Source organism: Schistocerca gregaria, unplaced genomic scaffold (assembly GCF_023897955.1).
Source record: "Schistocerca gregaria isolate iqSchGreg1 unplaced genomic scaffold, iqSchGreg1.2 ptg000178l, whole genome shotgun sequence".
NCBI classification, from domain to species: domain Eukaryota; kingdom Metazoa; phylum Arthropoda; class Insecta; order Orthoptera; family Acrididae; genus Schistocerca; species Schistocerca gregaria.
In genome coordinates, this window is record NW_026061728.1 from 7,353,779 (window position 1) to 7,377,818 (window position 24,040).

At 45.7% G+C, this 24,040-nt stretch overlaps 1 non-coding gene across 1 annotated transcript; it reads right to left on the minus strand.

The window, feature by feature from the left end:
- Positions 1-23,731: 23,731 nt before the first annotated feature.
- Positions 23,732-23,803, minus strand: Trnal-aag (transfer RNA leucine (anticodon AAG)). The gene has a single exon. It is a non-coding gene; the product is annotated as a tRNA-Leu (tRNA).
- Between the last annotated feature and the right edge of the window lie 237 nt (positions 23,804-24,040).

Here is a 24,040-nt window from a genome sequence, read left to right on the forward strand (position 1 = left end):
TTCACACATGTCTACAAAATCACCTTCACCTTCAAATACAGTTTCCTTGCGACTGACAGAGACGTAGGCAAAGTTTAAAGTTGCTATTTCCATTAAATCTCGTTAATCAGAAAAACGGTAATTTACACCTGCAGCGGAACAAAATTCCGTTCCGCCCAGCGTCTGGCTCGAACCCACGACCCTGGGATTAAGAGTCTGACGCTCTACCGACTGAGCTAGCCGGCTACCTCGGTGAATACCTGCCGGGTAGCACGTCACACAGTCCTCGTTTGGGTTGGGTGGTCCCATACAGAAACTCTCCATGATGCCTAATGTTTTCCTAACGTCACATTCGTCACGTACTTCACTTTTATGTCATAATCATTTCTGAGAGGTAAAGAAATTGCATGACAACATGCAGAGCTAGTGGCGTCAAAATTAACACACATACTTTATGTGACTCAAAAGCCGAACGAGTTACTTTCCGACGTTGTTTTAGATGTGCAAGTGATAGTCAAAACTCGCTGTGTCGGCACTCTGCCGACCATTTCGCTGGTTAACACCGGTCTTGTTGTGTGTGTTTCAAGCTCAAGAGCATCTCCAAGCAAAAAATGGTCAACAGCAACATTCAGACGGTTTCGTACTGCTCAATTGCTACATTAAAACGTTATGTTTCTTTTTCAGAACTGGAAAAACACAAGTGTGACAGCATTCGAACCTGTAATCTTCAGATCCGAAGTCCGACGCCTTATCCATTAGGCCACACGGTTACTGACGACCAACATTTACATGTATACGACTCATATCGAAACGCTCACACCCCTGAGGATTTGTGTTTTCGTTCTACACAGCCGCTGCCCCTTGCTCTTTCCCACCCATTCGTTACATTCAACCTCTGACGTGACCGACCAAATATAGACTGAGAATCAAGACCACACACTTTGTGCATTCGGAATCGAAGGCAGGGCGTCCCTCGCCGCATTTGCTACGATTGCCATTTGCTACTTATGCAGAAGCGGCGGCGGCGACGACGACGACGACGACGACGACGACGAATATCGCGAGAGGCTCTGAGATATGTGAGAAATACATCTATAAAATGTAATTCAGACTGCCTCGTCCCACCTTATGCTGTACCGCTTTGGCAAATGCTTTATCTGCGCCATTCACCTTAATCGCATCTGAGAGTAATTCTTAAAAAAACGCCTGTCGCTAATTGTTCGTCATCACAGGTACTGTTTGCTATACGGCCACGACGCGCAACTGATTTCCAAAATTCATTCTTCTCCTGTGAGGATGGAACTTACGACCCCTGGTTTCTTAGACCAGTGCTCTACCACTGAGCTAAAGGGGCGCGGCCTAGCGGTACTCTTGGGTACTTCGTCCTTACGGTCGTCTGCATCATCAGACTTTAGCTGACAACACTTCATATTACCGGCTAATATTTGCAGCTATGGCGACAAATTACTGCTTGGCTACACATCTGACACGTAACCAATGTGCGCTCCAAACAACAACACTTGCATTTCAGAACATGTCGTTCACACATGTCTACAAAATCACCTTCACCTTCAAATACAGTTTCCTTGCGACTGACAGAGACGTAGGCAAAGTTTAAAGTTGCTATTTCCATTAAATCTCGTTAATCAGAAAAACGGTAATTTACACCTGCAGCGGAACAAAATTCCGTTCCGCCCAGCGTCTGGCTCGAACCCACGACCCTGGGATTAAGAGTCTGACGCTCTACCGACTGAGCTAGCCGGCTACCTCGGTGAATACCTGCCGGGTAGCACGTCACACAGTACTCGTTTGGGTTGGGTGGTCCCATACAGAAACTCTCCATGATGCCTAATGTTTTCCTAACGTCACACTCGTCACGTACTTCACTTTTATGTCATAATCATTTCTGAGAGGTAAAGAAATTGCATGACAACATGCAGAGCTAGTGGCGTCAAAATTAACACACATACTTTATGTGACTCAAAAGCCGAACGAGTTACTTTCCGACGTTGTTTTAGATGTGCAAGTGATAGTCAAAACTCGCTGTGTCGGCACTCTGCCGACCATTTCGCTAGTTAACACCGGTCTTGTTGCATGTGTTTCAAGCTCAAGAGCATCTCCAAGCAAAAAATGGTCAACAGCAACATTCAGACGGTTTCGTACTGCTCAATTGCTACATTAAAACGTTATGTTTCTTTTTCAGAACTGGAAAAACACAAGCGTGACAGCATTCGAACCTGTAATCTTCAGATCCGAAATCCGACGCCTTATCCATTAGGCCACACGGTCACTGACTACCAACATTTACATGTATACGACTCATCTCGAAACGCTCACACCCCTGAGGATTTGTGTTTTCGTTCTACACAGCCGCTGCCCCTTGCTCTTTCCCACCCATTCGTTACATTCAACCTCTGACGTGACCGACCAAATATAGACTGAGAAACAAGACCACACACTTTGTGCATTCGGAATCGAAGGCAGGGCGTCCCTCGCCGCATTTGCTACGATTGCCATTTGCTACTTCTGCAGAAGCGGCGGCGGCGACGACGACGACGACGACGACGACGATGACGAATATCGCGAGAGGCTCTGAGATATGTGAGAAATACATCTATAAAATGTAATTCAGACTGCCTCGTCCCACCTTATGCTGTACCGCTTTGGCAAATGCTTTATCTGCGCCATTCACCTTAGTCGCATCTGAGAGTAATTCTTAAAAAAACGCCTGTCGCTAATTGTTCGTCATCACAGGTACTGTTTGCTATACGGCCACGACGCGCAACTGATTTCCAAAATTCATCCTTCTCCTGTGAGGATGGAACTTACGACCCCTGGTTTCTTAGACCAGTGCTCTACCACTGAGCTAAAGAGGCGCGGCCTAGCGGTACTCTTCGGTACTTCGTCCTTACGGTCGTCTGCATCATCAGACTTTAGCTGACAACACTTCATATTACCGGCTAATATTTGCAGCTATGGCGACAAATTACTGCTTGGCTACACATCTGACACGTAACCGATGTGCTCTCCAAACAACAACACTTGCATTTCAGAACATGTCTTTCACACATGTCTACAAAATCACCTTCACCTTCAAATACAGTTTCCTTGCGACTGACAGAGACGTAGGCAAAGTTTAAAGTTGCTATTTCCATTAAATCTCGTTAATCAGAAAAACGGTAATTTACACCTGCAGCGGAACAAAATTCCGTTCCGCCCAGCGTCTGGCTCGAACCCACGACCCTGGGATTAAGAGTCTGACGCTCTACCGACTGAGCTAGCCGGCTACCTCGGTGAATACCTGCCGGGTAGCACGTCACACAGTCCTCGTTTGGGTTGGGTGGTCCCATACAGAAACTCTCCATGATGCCTAATGTTTTCCTAACGTCACACTCGTCACGTACTTCACTTTTATGTCATAATCATTTCTGAGAGGTAAAGAAATTGCATGACAACATGCAGAGCTAGTGGCGTCAAAATTAACACACATACTTTATGTGACTCAAAAGCCGAACGAGTTACTTTCCGACGTTGTTTTAGATGTGCAAGTGATAGTCAAAACTCGCTGTGTCGGCACTCTGCCGACCATTTCGCTAGTTAACACCGGTCTTGTTGCATGTGTTTCAAGCTCAAGAGCATCTCCAAGCAAAAAATGGTCAACAGCAACATTCAGACGGTTTCGTACTGCTCAATTGCTACATTAAAACGTTATGTTTCTTTTTCAGAACTGGAAAAACACAAGCGTGACAGCATTCGAACCTGTAATCTTCAGATCCGAAATCCGACGCCTTATCCATTAGGCCACACGGTCACTGACTACCAACATTTGCATGTATACGACTCATCTCGAAACGCTCACACCCCTGAGGATTTGTGTTTTCGTTCTACACAGCCGCTGCCCCTTGCTCTTTCCCACCCATTCGTTACATTCAACCTCTGACGTGACCGACCAAATATAGACTGAGAAACAAGACCACACACTTTGTGCATTCGGAATCGAAGGCAGGGCGTCCCTCGCCGCATTTGCTACGATTGCCATTTGCTACTTCTGCAGAAGCGGCGGCGGCGACGACGACGACGACGACGACGACGATGACGAATATCGCGAGAGGCTCTGAGATATGTGAGAAATACATCTATAAAATGTAATTCAGACTGCCTCGTCCCACCTTATGCTGTACCGCTTTGGCAAATGCTTTATCTGCGCCATTCACCTTAGTCGCATCTGAGAGTAATTCTTAAAAAAACGCCTGTCGCTAATTGTTCGTCATCACAGGTACTGTTTGCTATACGGCCACGACGCGCAACTGATTTCCAAAATTCATCCTTCTCCTGTGAGGATGGAACTTACGACCCCTGGTTTCTTAGACCAGTGCTCTACCACTGAGCTAAAGAGGCGCGGCCTAGCGGTACTCTTCGGTACTTCGTCCTTACGGTCGTCTGCATCATCAGACTTTAGCTGACAACACTTCATATTACCGGCTAATATTTGCAGCTATGGCGACAAATTACTGCTTGGCTACACATCTGACACGTAACCGATGTGCTCTCCAAACAACAACACTTGCATTTCAGAACATGTCTTTCACACATGTCTACAAAATCACCTTCACCTTCAAATACAGTTTCCTTGCGACTGACAGAGACGTAGGCAAAGTTTAAAGTTGCTATTTCCATTAAATCTCGTTAATCAGAAAAACGGTAATTTACACCTGCAGCGGAACAAAATTCCGTTCCGCCCAGCGTCTGGCTCGAACCCACGACCCTGGGATTAAGAGTCTGACGCTCTACCGACTGAGCTAGCCGGCTACCTCGGGGAATACCTGCCGGGTAGCACGTCACACAGTCCTCGTTTGGGTTGGGTGGTCCCATACAGAAACTCTCCATGATGCCTAATGTTTTCCTAACGTCACACTCGTCACGTACTTCACTTTTATGTCATAATCATTTCTGAGAGGTAAAGAAATTGCATGACAACATGCAGAGCTAGTGGCGTCAAAATTAACACACATACTTTATGTGACTCAAAAGCCGAACGAGTTACTTTCCGACGTTGTTTTAGATGTGCAAGTGATAGTCAAAACTCGCTGTGTCGGCACTCTGCCGACCATTTCGCTAGTTAACACCGGTCTTGTTGCATGTGTTTCAAGCTCAAGAGCATCTCCAAGCAAAAAATGGTCAACAGCAACATTCAGACGGTTTCGTACTGCTCAATTGCTACATTAAAACGTTATGTTTCTTTTTCAGAACTGGAAAAACACAAGCGTGACAGCATTCGAACCTGTAATCTTCAGATCCGAAATCCGACGCCTTATCCATTAGGCCACACGGTCACTGACTACCAACATTTACATGTATACGACTCATCTCGAAACGCTCACACCCCTGAGGATTTGTGTTTTCGTTCTACACAGCCGCTGCCCCTTGCTCTTTCCCACCCATTCGTTACATTCAACCTCTGACGTGACCGACCAAATATAGACTGAGAAACAAGACCACACACTTTGTGCATTCGGAATCGAAGGCAGGGCGTCCCTCGCCGCATTTGCTACGATTGCCATTTGCTACTTCTGCAGAAGCGGCGGCGGCGACGACGACGACGACGACGACGACGACGAATATCGCGAGAGGCTCTGAGATATGTGAGAAATACATCTATAAAATGTAATTCAGACTGCCTCGTCCCACCTTATGCTGTACCGCTTTGGCAAATGCTTTATCTGCGCCATTCACCTTAATCGCATCTGAGAGTAATTCTTAAAAAAAACGCCTGTCGCTAATTGTTCGTCATCACAGGTACTGTTTGCTATACGGCCACGACGCGCAACTGATTTCCAAAATTCATCTTTCTCCTGTGAGGATGGAACTTACGACCCCTGGTTTCTTAGACCAGTGCTCTACCACTGAGCTAAAGAGGCGCGGCCTAGCGGTACTCTTGGGTACTTCGTCCTTACGGTCGTCTGCATCATCAGACTTTAGCTGACAACACTTCATATTACCGGCTAATATTTGCAGCTATGGCGACAAATTACTGCTTGGCTACACATCTGACACGTAACCGATGTGCTCTCCAAACAACAACACTTGCATTTCAGAACATGTCTTTCACACATGTCTACAAAATCACCTTCACCTTCAAATACAGTTTCCTTGCGACTGACAGAGACGTAGGCAAAGTTTAAAGTTGCTATTTCCATTAAATCTCGTTAATCAGAAAAACGGTAATTTACACCTGCAGCGGAACAAAATTTCGTTCCGCCCAGCGTCTGGCTCGAACCCACGACCCTGGGATTAAGATTCTGACGCTCTACCGACTGAGCTACCCGGCTACCTCGGTGAATACCTGCCGGGTAGCACGTCACACAGTACTCGTTTGGGTTGGGTGGTCCCATACAGAAACTCTCCATGATGCCTACTGTTTTCCTAACGTCACACTCGTCACGTACTTCACTTTTATGTCATAATCATTTCTGAGAGGTAAAGAAATTGCATGACAACATGCAGAGCTAGTGGCGTCAAAATTAACACACATACTTTATGTGACTCAAAAGCCGAACGAGTTACTTTCCGACGTTGTTTTAGATGTGCAAGTGATAGTCAAAACTCGCTGTGTCGGCACTCTGCCGACCATTTCGCTAGTTAACACCGGTCTTGTTGTGTGTGTTTCAAGCTCAAGAGCATCTCCAAGCAAAAAATGGTCAACAGCAACATTCAGACGGTTTCGTACTGCTCAATTGCTACATTAAAACGTTATGTTTCTTTTTCAGAACTGGAAAAACACAAGCGTGACAGCATTCGAACTTGTAATCTTCAGATCCGAAGTCCGACGCCTTATCCATTAGGCCACACGGTTACTGACGACCAACATTTACATGTATACGACTCATCTCGAAACGCTCACACCCCTGAGGATTTGTGTTTTCGTTCTACACAGCCGCTGCCCCTTGCTCTTTCCCACCCATTCGTTACATTCAACCTCTGACGTGACCGACCAAATATAGACTGAGAAACAAGACCACACACTTTGTGCATTCGGAATCGAAGGCAGGGCGTCCCTCGCCGCATTTGCTACGATTGCCATTTGCTACTTCTGCAGAAGCGGCGGCGGCGACGACGACGACGACGAATATCGCGAGAGGCTCTGAGATATGTGAGAAATACATCTATAAAATGTAATTCAGACTGCCTCGTCCCACCTTATGCTGTACCGCTTTGGCAAATGCTTTATCTGCGCCATTCACCTTAGTCGCATCTGAGAGTAATTCTTAAAAAAACGCCTGTCGCTAATTGTTCGTCATCACAGGTACTGTTTGCTATACGGCCACGACGCGCAACTGATTTCCAAAATTCATCCTTCTCCTGTGAGGATGGAACTTACGACCCCTGGTTTCTTAGACCAGTGCTCTACCACTGAGCTAAAGAGGCGCGGCCTAGCGGTACTCTTGGGTACTTCGTCCTTACGGTCGTCTGCATCATCAGACTTTAGCTGACAACACTTCATATTACCGGCTAATATTTGCAGCTATGGCGACAAATTACTGCTTGGCTACACATCTGACACGTAACCGATGTGCTCTCCAAACAACAACACTTGCATTTCAGAACATGTCTTTCACACATGTCTACAAAATCACCTTCACCTTCAAATACAGTTTCCTTGCGACTGACAGAGACGTAGGCAAAGTTTAAAGTTGCTATTTCCATTAAATCTCGTTAATCAGAAAAACGGTAATTTACACCTGCAGCGGAACAAAATTCCGTTCCGCCCAGCGTCTGGCTCGAACCCACGACCCTGGGATTAAGAGTCTGACGCTCTACCGACTGAGCTAGCCGGCTACCTCGGTGAATACCTGCCGGGTAGCACGTCACACAGTCCTCGTTTGGGTTGGGTGGTCCCATACAGAAACTCTCCATGATGCCTAATGTTTTCCTAACGTCACACTCGTCACGTACTTCACTTTTATGTCATAATCATTTCTGAGAGGTAAAGAAATTGCATGACAACATGCAGAGCTAGTGGCGTCAAAATTAACACACATACTTTATGTGACTCAAAAGCCGAACGAGTTACTTTCCGACGTTGTTTTAGATGTGCAAGTGATAGTCAAAACTCGCTGTGTCGGCACTCTGCCGACCATTTCGCTAGTTAACACCGGTCTTGTTGCATGTGTTTCAAGCTCAAGAGCATCTCCAAGCAAAAAATGGTCAACAGCAACATTCAGACGGTTTCGTACTGCTCAATTGCTACATTAAAACGTTATGTTTCTTTTTCAGAACTGGAAAAACACAAGCGTGACAGCATTCGAACCTGTAATCTTCAGATCCGAAGTCCGACGCCTTATCCATTAGGCCACACGGTTACTGACGACCAACATTTACATGTATACGACTCATCTCGAAACGCTCACACCCCTGAGGATTTGTGTTTTCGTTCTACACAGCCGCTGCCCCTTGCTCTTTCCCACCCATTCGTTACATTCAACCTCTGACGTGACCGACCAAATATAGACTGAGAAACAAGACCACACACTTTGTGCATTCGGAATCGAAGGCAGGGCGTCCCTCGCCGCATTTGCTACGATTGCCATTTGCTACTTCTGCAGAAGCGGCGGCGGCGACGACGACGACGACGAATATCGCGAGAGGCTCTGAGATATGTGAGAAATACATCTATAAAATGTAATTCAGACTGCCTCGTCCCACCTTATGCTGTACCGCTTTGGCAAATGCTTTATCTGCGCCATTCACCTTAGTCGCATCTGAGAGTAATTCTTAAAAAAACGCCTGTCGCTAATTGTTCGTCATCACAGGTACTGTTTGCTATACGGCCACGACGCGCAACTGATTTCCAAAATTCATCCTTCTCCTGTGAGGATGGAACTTACGACCCCTGGTTTCTTAGACCAGTGCTCTACCACTGAGCTAAAGAGGCGCGGCCTAGCGGTACTCTTCGGTACTTCGTCCTTACGGTCGTCTGCATCATCAGACTTTAGCTGACAACACTTCATATTACCGGCTAATATTTGCAGCTATGGCGACAAATTACTGCTTGGCTACACATCTGACACGTAACCGATGTGCTCTCCAAACAACAACACTTGCATTTCAGAACATGTCTTTCACACATGTCTACAAAATCACCTTCACCTTCAAATACAGTTTCCTTGCGACTGACAGAGACGTAGGCAAAGTTTAAAGTTGCTATTTCCATTAAATCTCGTTAATCAGAAAAACGGTAATTTACACCTGCAGCGGAACAAAATTCCGTTCCGCCCAGCGTCTGGCTCGAACCCACGACCCTGGGATTAAGAGTCTGACGCTCTACCGACTGAGCTAGCCGGCTACCTCGGTGAATACCTGCCGGGTAGCACGTCACACAGTCCTCGTTTGGGTTGGGTGGTCCCATACAGAAACTCTCCATGATGCCTAATGTTTTCCTAACGTCACACTCGTCACGTACTTCACTTTTATGTCATAATCATTTCTGAGAGGTAAAGAAATTGCATGACAACATGCAGAGCTAGTGGCGTCAAAATTAACACACATACTTTATGTGACTCAAAAGCCGAACGAGTTACTTTCCGACGTTGTTTTAGATGTGCAAGTGATAGTCAAAACTCGCTGTGTCGGCACTCTGCCGACCATTTCGCTAGTTAACACCGGTCTTGTTGCATGTGTTTCAAGCTCAAGAGCATCTCCAAGCAAAAAATGGTCAACAGCAACATTCAGACGGTTTCGTACTGCTCAATTGCTACATTAAAACGTTATGTTTCTTTTTCAGAACTGGAAAAACACAAGCGTGACAGCATTCGAACCTGTAATCTTCAGATCCGAAATCCGACGCCTTATCCATTAGGCCACACGGTCACTGACTACCAACATTTACATGTATACGACTCATCTCGAAACGCTCACACCCCTGAGGATTTGTGTTTTCGTTCTACACAGCCGCTGCCCCTTGCTCTTTCCCACCCATTCGTTACATTCAACCTCTGACGTGACCGACCAAATATAGACTGAGAAACAAGACCACACACTTTGTGCATTCGGAATCGAAGGCAGGGCGTCCCTCGCCGCATTTGCTACGATTGCCATTTGCTACTTCTGCAGAAGCGGCGGCGGCGACGACGACGACGACGAATATCGCGAGAGGCTCTGAGATATGTGAGAAATACATCTATAAAATGTAATTCAAACTGCCTCGCCCCACCTTATGCTGTACCGCTTTGGCAAATGCTTTATCTGCGCCATTCACCTTAATCGCATCTGAGAGTAATTCTTAAAAAAACGCCTGTCGCTAATTGTTCGTCATCACAGGTACTGTTTGCTATACGGCCACGACGCGCAACTGATTTCCAAAATCCATCCTTCTCCTGTGAGGATGGAACTTACGACCCCTGGTTTCTTAGACCAGTGCTCTACCACTGAGCTAAAGAGGCGCGGCCTAGCGGTACTCTTGGGTACTTCGTCCTAACGGTCGTCTGCATCATCAGACTTTAGCTGACAACACTTCATATTACCGGCTAATATTTGCAGCTATGGCAACAAATTACTGCTTGGCTACACATCTGACACGTAACCGATGTGCTCTCCAAACAACAACAATTGCATTTCAGAACATGTCTTTCACACATGTCTACAAAATCACCTTCACCTTCAAATACAGTTTCCTTGCGACTGACAGAGACGTAGGCAAAGTTTAAAGTTGCTATTTCCATTAAATCTCGTTAATCAGAAAAACGGTAATTTACACCTGCAGCAGAACAAAATTCCGTTCCGCCCAGCGTCTGGCTCGAACCCACGACCCTGGGATTAAGAGTCTGACGCTCTACCGACTGAGCTAGCCGGCTACCTCGGTGAATACCTGCCGGGTAGCACGTCACACAGTACTCGTTTGGGTTGGGTGGTCCCATACAGAAACTCTCCATGATGCCTAATGTTTTCCTAACGTCACACTCGTCACGTACTTCACTTTTATGTCATAATCATTTCTGAGAGGTAAAGAAATTGCATGACAACATGCAGAGCTAGTGGCGTCAAAATTAACACACATACTTTATGTGACTCAAAAGCCGAACGAGTTACTTTCCGACGTTGTTTTAGATGTGCAAGTGATAGTCAAAACTCGCTGTGTCGGCACTCTGCCGACCATTTCGCTAGTTAACTCCGGTCTTGTTGTGTGTGTTTCAAGCTCAAGAGCATCTCCAAGCAAAAAATGGTCAACAGCAACATTCAGACGGTTTCGTACTGCTCAATTGCTACATTAAAACGTTATGTTTCTTTTTCAGAACTGGAAAAACACAAGCGTGACAGCATTCGAACCTGTAATCTTCAGATCCGAAATCCGACGCCTTATCCATTAGGCCACACGGTCACTGACTACCAACATTTACATGTATACGACTCATCTCGAAACGCTCACACCCCTGAGGATTTGTGTTTTCGTTCTACACAGCCGCTGCCCCTTGCTCTTTCCCACCCATTCGTTACATTCAACCTCTGACGTGACCGACCAAATATAGACTGAGAAACAAGACCACACACTTTGTGCATTCGGAATCGAAGGCAGGGCGTCCCTCGCCGCATTTGCTACGATTGCCATTTGCTACTTCTGCAGAAGCGGCGGCGGCGACGACGACGACGACGACGACGACGAATATCGCGAGAGGCTCTGAGATATGTGAGAAATACATCTATAAAATGTAATTCAGACTGCCTCGTCCCACCTTATGCTGTACCGCTTTGGCAAATGCTTTATCTGCGCCATTCACCTTAATCGCATCTGAGAGTAATTCTTAAAAAAACGCCTGTCGCTAATTGTTCGTCATCACAGGTACTGTTTGCTATACGGCCACGACGCGCAACTGATTTCCAAAATTCATCTTTCTCCTGTGAGGATGGAACTTACGACCCCTGGTTTCTTAGACCAGTGCTCTACCACTGAGCTAAAGAGGCGCGGCCTAGCGGTACTCTTGGGTACTTCGTCCTTACGGTCGTCTGCATCATCAGACTTTAGTTGACAACACTTCATATTACCGGCTAATATTTGCAGCTATGGCGACAAATTACTGCTTGGCTACACATCTGACACGTAACCGATGTGCTCTCCAAACAACAACACTTGCATTTCAGAACATGTCTTTCACACATGTCTACAAAATCACCTTCACCTTCAAATACAGTTTCCTTGCGACTGACAGAGACGTAGGCAAAGTTTAAAGTTGCTATTTCCATTAAATCTCGTTAATCAGAAAAACGGTAATTTACACCTGCAGCGGAACAAAATTTCGTTCCGCCCAGCGTCTGGCTCGAACCCACGACCCTGGGATTAAGATTCTGACGCTCTACCGACTGAGCTACCCGGCTACCTCGGTGAATACCTGCCGGGTAGCACGTCACACAGTACTCGTTTGGGTTGGGTGGTCCCATACAGAAACTCTCCATGATGCCTACTGTTTTCCTAACGTCACACTCGTCACGTACTTCACTTTTATGTCATAATCATTTCTGAGAGGTAAAGAAATTGCATGACAACATGCAGAGCTAGTGGCGTCAAAATTAACACACATACTTTATGTGACTCAAAAGCCGAACGAGTTACTTTCCGACGTTGTTTTAGATGTGCAAGTGATAGTCAAAACTCGCTGTGTCGGCACTCTGCCGACCATTTCGCTAGTTAACACCGGTCTTGTTGTGTGTGTTTCAAGCTCAAGAGCATCTCCAAGCAAAAAATGGTCAACAGCAACATTCAGACGGTTTCGTACTGCTCAATTGCTACATTAAAACGTTATGTTTCTTTTTCAGAACTGGAAAAACACAAGCGTGACAGCATTCGAACTTGTAATCTTCAGATCCGAAGTCCGACGCCTTATCCATTAGGCCACACGGTTACTGACGACCAACATTTACATGTATACGACTCATCTCGAAACGCTCACACCCCTGAGGATTTGTGTTTTCGTTCTACACAGCCGCTGCCCCTTGCTCTTTCCCACCCATTCGTTACATTCAACCTCTGACGTGACCGACCAAATATAGACTGAGAAACAAGACCACACACTTTGTGCATTCGGAATCGAAGGCAGGGCGTCCCTCGCCGCATTTGCTACGATTGCCATTTGCTACTTCTGCAGAAGCGGCGGCGGCGACGACGACGACGACGACGACGACGACGACGACGACGAATATCGCGAGAGGCTCTGATATGTGAGAAATACATCTATAAAATGTAATTCAGACTGCCTCGTCCCACCTTATGCTGTACCGCTTTGGCAAATGCTTTATCTGCGCCATTCACCTTAATCGCATCTGAGAGTAATTCTTAAAAAAACGCCTGTCGCTAATTGTTCGTCATCACAGGTACTGTTTGCTATACGGCCACGACGCGCAACTGATTTCCAAAATTCATCCTTCTCCTGTGAGGATGGAACTTACGACCCCTGGTTTCTTAGGCCAGTGCTCTACCACTGAGCTAAAGAGGCGCGGCCTAGCGGTACTCTTGGGTACTTCGTCCTTACGGTCGTCTGCATCATCAGACTTTAGCTGACAACACTTCATATTACCGGCTAATATTTGCAGCTATGGCAACAAATTACTGCTTGGCTACACATCTGACACGTAACCGATGTGCTCTCCAAACAACAACACTTGCATTTCAGAACATGTCTTTCACACATGTCTACAAAATCACCTTCACCTTCAAATACAGTTTCCTTGCGACTGACAGAGACGTAGGCAAAGTTTAAAGTTGCTATTTCCATTAAATCTCGTTAATCAGAAAAACGGTAATTTACACCTGCAGCGGAACAAAATTCCGTTCCGCCCAGCGTCTGGCTCGAACCCACGATTAAGAGTCTGACGCTCTACCGACTGAGCTAGCCGGCTACCTCGGTGAATACCTGCCGGGTAGCACGTCACACAGTACTCGTTTGGGTTGGGTGGTCCCATACAGAAACTCTCCATGATGCCTAATGTTTTCCTAACGTCACACTCGTCACGTACTTCACTTTTATGTCATAATCATTTCTGAGAGGTAAAGAAATTGCATGACAACATGCAGAGCTAGTGGCGTCAAAATTAACACACATACTTTATGTGACTCAAAAGCCGAACGAGTTACTTTCCGACGTTGTTTTAGATGTGCAAGTGATAGTCAAAACTCGCTGTGTCGGCACTCTGCCGACCATTTCGCTAGTTAACACCGGTCTTGTTGTGTGTGTTTCAAGCTCAAGAGCATCTCCAAGCAAAAAATAGTCAACAGCAACATTCAGACGGTTTCGTACTGCTCAATTGCTACATTAAAACGTTATGTTTCTTTTTCAGAACTGGAAAAACACAAGCGTGACAGCATTCGAACCTGTAATCTTCAGATCCGAAGTCCGACGCCTTATCCATTAGGCCACACGGTTACTGACGACCAACATTTACATGTATACGACTCATCTCGAAACGCTCACACCCCTGAGGATTTGTGTTTTCGTTCTACACAGCCGCTGCCCCTTGCTCTTTCCCACCCATTCGTTACATTCAACCTCTGACGTGACCGACCAAATATAGACTGAGAAACAAGACCACACAATTTGTGCATTCGGAATCGAAGGCAGGGCGTCCCTCGCCGCATTTGCTACGATTGCCATTTGCTACTTCTGCAGAAGCTGCGGCGGCGACGACGACGACGACGACGACGACGACGACGAATATCGCGAGAGGCTCTGAGATATGTGAGAAATACATCTATAAAATGTAATTCAGACTGCCTCGTCCCACCTTATGCTGTACCGCTTTGGCAAATGCTTTATCTGCGCCATTCACCTTAATCGCATCTGAGAGTAATTCTTAAAAAAACGCCTGTCGCTAATTGTTCGTCATCACAGGTACTGTTTGCTATACGGCCACGACGCGCAACTGATTTCCAAAATTCATCCTTCTCCTGTGAGGATGGAACTTACGACCCCTGGTTTCTTAGACCAGTGCTCTACCACTTTTTTTTTTCTTTTTTTTTTTTTCTACTTTTTTGGGCCTCCCTTCTCCCCACACAGCCCATCCATTCGCTCTCCTTTTATGCCTTCTTCGGCGAGCTTCTATGCTATATCGACTGATTTTTTTTCAAATTAACTGTGACAGTTAGGGAAATGAAATGATGTTTGGCTTCTTCGCCATGTGAGGCTTCTCCTCCGTAGAACTGAAAATTGAAAAATTAAGGCTTCTTGGGAATTAATAAATTGTCACTCTTGCTTCATACTGAAAAAAATTAAACAAAAATAGAAAGATTGTAACTGAGGAACACGTGCAAGAAGCTTCCACTGCATTGTGTGCAACGAAACCACCTTCCGATATTACCGAGATCCTGGAAAATCATCATAGATGAAAGTAGTTGCTGGAGATATGGGGTTCATCCAGCAGTAAGTGTGAAGCCGCAGTGCCGTTTCGGGGTTCTGTCCGAGGCCTTCACGGCTACCGTAGCGGCCCTGGGGCACACGAAGTCCCCACCGTACTTCACCCTCAACAGCGATCCCCTACTTTGGCCTGTGACTACATTTTTCGTAGACGAGGGCTATTAAGATGTTTATCCAACCCTTGTCTCTGAAACAGAATGTGTAACATGTTACCAAAAGTTTTTTTGTGGTCCCTGCGCGTACATATCTGATAATATTTTGCTCGTTCGTATAATTCGTATTCTAAAACACGGTCATTGCCGTGTTCAGATATAACGTAATGTACATAATTGCCAAACAACCACAACACAGCATTGGTTTTCTGGACAGGGAAGAAAACACCATCGGGGAAGAGTAATTTTTCAACATTGATCTCAGTACTAACAGTTCTGGTTATAAAGGCTACCCGCCGTTGGAGTCCCCTCCACATTTCGGCGTATCCGCCACAGAGAAAGCGGTGGATCAATGTGTCAACTGCGTCACATCGGGTGCACACAATCGTGTCACTAAGACCAATGGAGTGCAACTTTTCGTTAGTGGAAACTACGTTATTAACAACTCGGTACCAGGTTGCCTGAATGTCGGAAGACAGTTCACGATTACTAATATTTTTCCAAATTCTTTTCCAGTCTTTGTCGGGATATCTGCACTCCATTTTGTTGACATGTTCTTTCGTTGTTAAGAGTTCCATTAATTTCCTGCAATTCGTTGATTGTGGATTCGTGACAATACTGTCCATGTAGCTAATCTCTAAAAAGAACTGGCGAATATATTTCAATTTATAATTAATTCCGCCTATATTTATGGGTGGACGTAAATTTTCTGGCTGTAGGAGTCGATACAGCCTGGCTGTAATACTATGTGGATGTTTTTCTATAATTTGTAGGGTCCTCTTTATATATAACGCCGTAGTCTTCCGCCATATATCTGTTAAACCTAGGCCACCTTCAGCGGAAGGTAACGTAACTGTACCGACTGCTACTCTAAAAATATTCCCTGTCCATATAAATCGGCAAATGATACTCATTATACGTTTGGCAATGGGTTTCGAAACTGGCAATATTTGACCTATATATATAGCTTTTGATAAAATGGACCAATTAATTATTCTGATTCGTTGTTTAATGTTCAGATGTCTGGTCTGATTGAGTATTGTGGCTCCTCTGATTGTATCCAGTACTTTCTTCCAATTGTAGGTCATGGTCTGAAGCGGACATCGGTAAAAGGTGACACCCAGAGCGGTGTGACGATCGACGGAGCGTGCCCATTCCAAACGGACATCTTGAAGACCTTTAAGATTTAAAAACGAACTCTTCACCTCGTTAACCCTAGCGCCTGTAGCTTCACAAAAGATCTGAATATTCGTAGTTAATTTCTCTAAATCTTCGTTACTACGAATAACCACTCCAACGTCATCAGCATATGCATTGGTGACGTTGTTAACGCCAGATATCGTGATGCCCTCAAGATCGACATCGAGTCTCCTTAGTAAAGGCTCCAGTGCAACAACATACAGGAGCATTGACAAAGGACTTCCCTGCGGGACGCCGTTGCGAATTTCAATAGGTGGAGTGAAATGCCCATTTACAGACACTTGTGTTTGGATGCCTTCAACAATGTTAATTAAAACTTGCACAAAATGTTGACTAAAACCCACATAGGTCAACGTTCTGAACAAAAATAAGTGGTTGACCCTGTCAAAAGCCTTTGAGAAGTCGATAAAGGCAAGGCCTCCTGGTGAGGATGACGTTGCAAAAATTGCAGAGACATCCCTATATTCACAAACAGTTTTAAAAATATTCCGCCCCGAGAGACAGGTTTGGTGGTCACCTATGATCTTCTCCATTAGAGGTCTCAGTCTTTCCTTCAGTACACGGGCAATTATTTTATAATCCGAGTTCATCAAACATATTGGTCTCAATTGATTGAGATCTTTAACTGTCGCGTTCCTTCCCTTTGGTATTAGCACAGTTACGCTTTCTTTGAACTCGCGTGGAACAGTAACACCTTGCAACACTTCATTTATCACTTCTGTGAATTGATTACCGATGAGAGGCCAAAATTTACAATAAAACTCTACAGGCAAGCCATCAGGCCCTGGGGACTTACGGGTAGGCGAATATTTAAGTATATCAAACACCTCCTCACATGTGATCGCAGTGGTAAGGGACACATTGTCCTCGTCATTGATAACGTTGTCGATACCTGTAGTTCGTAGCAAATCGTTCACACAGTCTAGATTATACCGGGTATCAGTATATAACGTACGATAAAATCCATAAACTACATTTAAAATGTCAGAGTGTTCCGTCAGCACCCGGTTATCGCCCACTCTAAGACAAGCAATAAACGCTCGTCTTCTATTTCTTTCATGTTCGAGTAAGTGGTACAGCGATGCGTTTTCGTCCTCCACCGTTGTCGGGACACGAGATTTAATTTTTAAACCCTCCAGCTGTTGTCGCTTGAGACTTATGAGGTGAGCCTTGATCTTCTTTATTTCAATGAAAACCTCATCAGTCATCTGCTGAGCTGATAGTTCCCTTAAGCATGTATAGTAAAATTCAACGGTATTGCGAGACCACATCGCTCGCTCCCTCCCGTAAGCTATTAGGGATGATCTCAATTTCTTTTTAGCACATGAGGTCCACCACGCAAGGCGAGAGCTGTATTTATGGCGCATACGTAGAGCAGCCTGCCATACCTCCGCTACTGTTCTTGATAGGGCACCCTCGAACAACATATGGGTATTCAGCTTCCATAAGGGGCGACCCCAATACGTTCCTTGCTTCTGAAACCGAATGCTGCATTTCACTGCGAGATGGTCCGAAAAGGTAGTGGGAATTACTTCGATACTACTGATTTTATTTTCCAGGTTTGCTGTGACGTATATTCTGTCTATTCTGCTTTGCGAGCGACTACTGATGTACGTAAATTTGACTAACGTGGGGTATTTGCTTTCCCACACGTCTGTCCATTTCATGTTTGTCACCAAAGCCGCCAGTTCCCTGGAGAAGTTAAAATTTGGTCGCTGATCCTTTTTGTGAAGTACACAATTAAAGTCACCACCGATTAAAGCTTCCGCCGGATTCCCCTTAAGTAAATAGACCATATCGTTCTTAAAAAAATTAGCCCTATCATCTCTAGCGTTGTTACCAGAGGGGACATATACATTTAAAACAGTAGTAGTAAAAATTTTACAACTGATGCCCCTCCCATTTTCTAACAGACAGATATCCTTCAGATCAATACCATCTTTGACAAGGATCGCAGTCCCACATGTGGCTTCCGGTGCAATATTTAAAATCTCTTGAAAACCTGGGACATAAAAGTTGTGGACATTAAATTCCTGTAGGAGGGCTATATCAGTATCCGACTGGTAAAGGAAATCTTTTAAAGAAGCGACTTTCGTTTCACTGCGAATCCGATTTATATTGATCGTGGTCACATTATATGTCAGTTCCGTTGGCATAGGTGCAGGTAAAAGAAATTGGCTAATGAAGTATACCCCATGCAGAGTCATGTCTGTACCATTCCATTCTGTCTGTCAAAAAGAAAAATAGACATTAAAAAAAAAATTTAAATGCCACTAGCATGTGTCAGGTCCATCTCCATTCCGTGGTCGGTGCGATCTTCTTGGGCATCGGCCCAATCAAGTCCTTTTCCTGAGACAGTTCGGTCTAAATCCATAGTAGTGCCGGTCTGCAAACCTGCGACGCCAAGCGGTGCGCGAGGTTGTTGTTGAAGATCATCTGCATCGGCACGACTCATCTCCGCTTCAGTACACTCGTTAACTCGTGCTACTGGGCATTGTTCTCGTAGTCGTTCATTATCCCTTAAATTTTTTAACTTTTCCCGCAATGCAGGAGCTAAACTCTCTGCTGTTTTGTGTGCCAATCTCCTCTTCTTGCCTTTCTTCGAAGATCTCTTCGGCGATCTAGCAGGAGATGAAGTTTGCGACCTGTCAGGAGAAGTACCGGATGATACGTCTGACGTCGCCTGTTCCTTTTTTCGGACAAAAGTCCGCGTATCGCATTCCACAACGGCAGAAGGAGGCGCATCTTTTTCCATGGCTCCCACTGGTAGCAACTCAGTCTCCAATTCTACACTATCGCTCGTTGTGGTTTCCTTGACGCAAGTGTCTTCCGTGGGCGCCAACGTGAAACCAATGTCCAGATTGCTATCTTCGTTCATAGTTCCCGCAGACTGGATGCCTGGAGCGTCCACTCCTCGGAAGCTAGTGGCAATATCCTCACGTTGGTGGGAATCCTGACGACGCAAGGAAACCTCCGTTGCGGGTATTTGGGGATCTTCGGCCGAGTCCGCGGAAGAACGAGCAACCACAGTGGGAGAGTTGGAAAAAGTTGGCGTCGGCATAGATTCGAGGGGCGCGGAGCTGATCGGCAGACCATCCGCAAATCTAGAGCTTGAAGCCGGAGTATCATCGACAACCGCCCGCGAGGCAGCAGGCTCCCCGCGCACAGGCGGCACCGACTCGCCTCGGCTGCGGAAGTCAGCAGCGGCAGCGTATGACAACTTCATACCAACAACAGGGCCGGAACGCGGCATCTCGTCACGCGGTAACTGCGGGACACGCCTCCGTGAACATTCTGCACGAATGTGTTCCGTGGAATTGCATAAAGCGCAAGTCCGCGGTTGCCCATCATAGATAATCAAAGCACGATACCCACAAATATTAAGATAAGAGGGGACATGCTTCTGTAATTCAATCTTAATTTGCCTTACGCCGTTCAAGACAGGAAACATATGAGCTTCAGACCACCTTTCTGCCACATTGGAAATAATTCTGCCATAAGGCCGAAGGGCAACATTAAGTTCTTCGGGCGGAATTTCAAAAGGGAGCTCAAACACTCTGATCGTACGAATCCCGTACCCAGCATGACTAACAGCAACGTCACTCACATTCCCATCAGAATGATTAAACTTCACGCTACCTCCGCAACGATCCACAATGGAACTACATAATTCTGGACTTTTCATCTTCAGATACACAGCATTTGTCACAAACGAGAGATAAACTCCGACAACATCATCACCGTTAATCAATACTTTTTCGATAAACCATGCTTTAATTTCAAATGCTTTAGGTCGAGCGAAATTTCGATCGAAAGTAAACTTGATTGTGTCTTTCCTCAAATAATTCGACCTATTCATTCTAGAACTTCATGAATACAAGTGCAACACGAATAGCGGCTTAGCAGCACCACTAACCTCAAACACAGCGACTCAGCCTGTGTTTACTACAGCCAGACGTCCAGCTCCGCCACACGTCCGTCCCGCTCGGCGGCTGACTCGCAACTGAAGCCACTGAGCTAAAGAGGCGCGGCCTAGCGGTACTCTTGGGTACTTCGTCCTTACGGTCGTCTGCATCATCAGACTTTAGCTGACAACACTTCATATTACCGGCTAATATTTGCAGCTATGGCGACAAATTACTGCTTGGCTACACATCTGACACGTAACCGATGTGCTCTCCAAACAACAACACTTGCATTTCAGAACATGTCTTTCACACATGTCGACAAAATCACCTTCACCTTCAAATACAGTTTCCTTGCGACTGACAGGGACGTAGGCAAAGTTTAAAGTTGCTATTTCCATTAAATCTCGTTAATCAGAAAAACGGTAATTTACACCTGCAGCGGAACAAAATTCCGTTCCGCCCAGCGTCTGGCTCGAACCCACGACCCTGGGATTAAGATTCTGACGCTCTACCGACTGAGCTAGCCGGCTACCTTGGTGAATACCTGCAGGGTAGCACGTCACACAGTACACGTTTGGGTTGGGTGGTCCCATACAGAAACTCTCCATGATGCCTAATGTTTTCCTAACGTCACACTCGTCACGTACTTCACTTTTATGTCATAATCATTTCTGAGAGGTAAAGAAATTGCATGACAACATGCAGAGCTAGTGGCGTCAAAATTAACACACATACTTTATGTGACTCAAAAGCCGAACGAGTTACTTTCCGACGTTGTTTTAGATGTGCAAGTGATAGTCAAAACTCGCTGTGTCGGCACTCTGCCGACCATTTCGCTAGTTAACACCGGTCTTGTTGTGTGTGTTTCAAGCTCAAGAGCATCTCCAAGCAAAAAATGGTCAACAGCAACATTCAGACGGTTTCGTACTGCTCAATTGCTACATTAAAACGTTATGTTTCTTTTTCAGAACTGGAAAAACACAAGCGTGACAGCATTCGAACCTGTAATCTTCAGATCCGAAATCCGACGCCTTATCCATTAGGCCACACGGTCACTGACGACCAACATTTACATGTATACGACTCATCTCGAAACGCTCACACCCCTGAGGATTTGTGTTTTCGTTCTACACAGCCGCTGCCCCTTGCTCTTTCCCACCCATTTGTTACATTCAACCTCTGACGTGACCGACCAAATATAGACTGAGAAACAAGACCACACACTTTGTGCATTCGGAATCGAAGGCAGGGCGTCCCTCGCCGCATTTGCTACGATTGCCATTTGCTACTTCTGCAGAAGCGGCGGCGGCGACGACGACGACGACGACGACGACGACGACGACGACGACGAATATCGCGAGAGGCTCTGAGATATGTGAGAAATACATCTATAAAATGTAATTCAGACTGCCTCGTCCCACCTTATGCTGTACCGCTTTGGCAAATGCTTTATCTGCGCCATTCGCCTTAATCGCATCTGAGAGTAATTCTTAAAAAAACGCCTGTCGCTAATTGTTCGTCATCACAGGTACTGTTTGCTATACGGCCACGACGCGCAACTGATTTCCAAAATTCATCCTTCTCCTGTGAGGATGGAACTTACGACCCCTGGTTTCTTAGACCAGTGCTCTACCACTGAGCTAAAGAGGCGCGGCCTAGGGGTACTCTTGGGTTCTTCGACCTTACGGTCGTCTGCATCATCAGACTTTAGCTGACAACACTTCATATTAACGGCTAATATTTGCAGCTATGGCAACAAATTACTGCTTGGCTACACATCTGACACGTAACCGATGTGCTCTCCAAACAACAACACTTGCATTTCAGAACATGTCTTTCACACATGTCTACAAAATCACCTTCACCTTCAAATACAGTTTCCTTGCGACTGACAGAGACGTAGGCAAAGTTTAAAGTTGCTATTTCCATTAAATCTCGTTAATCAGAAAAACGGTAATTTACACCTCCAGCAGAACAAAATTCCGTTCCGCCCAGCGTCTGGCTCGAACCCACGACCGTGGGATTAAGAGTCTGACGCTCTACCGACTGAGCTAGCCGGCTACCTCGGTGAATACCTGCCGGGTAGCACGTCACACAGTACTCGTTTGGGTTGGGTGGTCCCATACAGAAACTCTCCATGATGCCTAATGTTTTCCTAACGTCACACTCGTCACGTACTTCACTTTTATGTCATAATCATTTCTGAGAGGTAAAGAAATTGCATGACAACATGCAGAGCTAGTGGCGTCAAAATTAACACACATACTTTATGTGACTCAAAAGCCGAACGAGTTACTTTCCGACGTTGTTTTAGATGTGCAAGTGATAGTCAAAACTCGCTGTGTCGGCACTCTGCCGACCATTTCGCTAGTTAACACCGGTCTTGTTGTGTGTGTTTCAAGCTCAAGAGCATCTCCAAGCAAGAAATGGTCAACAGCAACATTCAGACGGTTTCGTACTGCTCAATTGCTACATTAAAACGTTATGTTTCTTTTTCAGAACTGGAAAAACACAAGTGTGACAGCATTCGAACCTGTAATCTTCAGATCCGAAGTCCGACGCCTTATCCATTAGGCCACACGGTTACTGACGACCAACATTTACATGTATACGACTCATCTCGAAACGCTCACATCCCTGAGGATTTGTGTTTTCGTTCTACACAGCCGCTGCCCCTTGCTCTTTCCCACCCATTCGTTACATTCAACCTCTGAGGTGACCGACCAAATATAGACTGAGAAACAAGACCACACACTTTGTGCATTCGGAATCGAAGGCAGGGCGTCCCTCGCCGCATTTGCTACGATTGCCATTTGCTACTTCTGCAGAAGCGGCGGCGGCGACGACGACGACGACGACGACGACGACGAATATCGCGAGACGCTCTGAGATATGTGAGAAATACATCTATAAAATGTAATTCATACTGCCTCGTCCCACCTTATGCTGTACCGCTTTGGCAAATGCTTTATCTGCGCCATTCACCTTAATCGCATCTGAGAGTAATTCTTAAAAAAACGCCTGTCGCTAATTGTTCGTCATCACAGGTACTGTTTGCTATACGGCCACGACGCGCAACTGATTTCCAAAATTCATCCTTCTCCTGTGAGGATTGAACTTACGACCCCTGGTTTCTTAGACCAGTGCTCTACCACTGAGCTAAAGAGGCGCGGCCTAGCGGTGCTCTTGGGTACTTAGTCCTTACGGTCGTCTGCATCATCAGACTTTAGCTGACAACACTTCATATTACCGGCTAATATTTGCAGCTATGGCAACAAATTACTGCTTGGCTACACATCTGACACGTAACCGATGTGCTCTCCAAACAACAACACTTGCATTTCAGAACATGTCTTTCACACATGTCTACAAAATCACCTTCACCTTCAAATACAGTTTCCTTGCG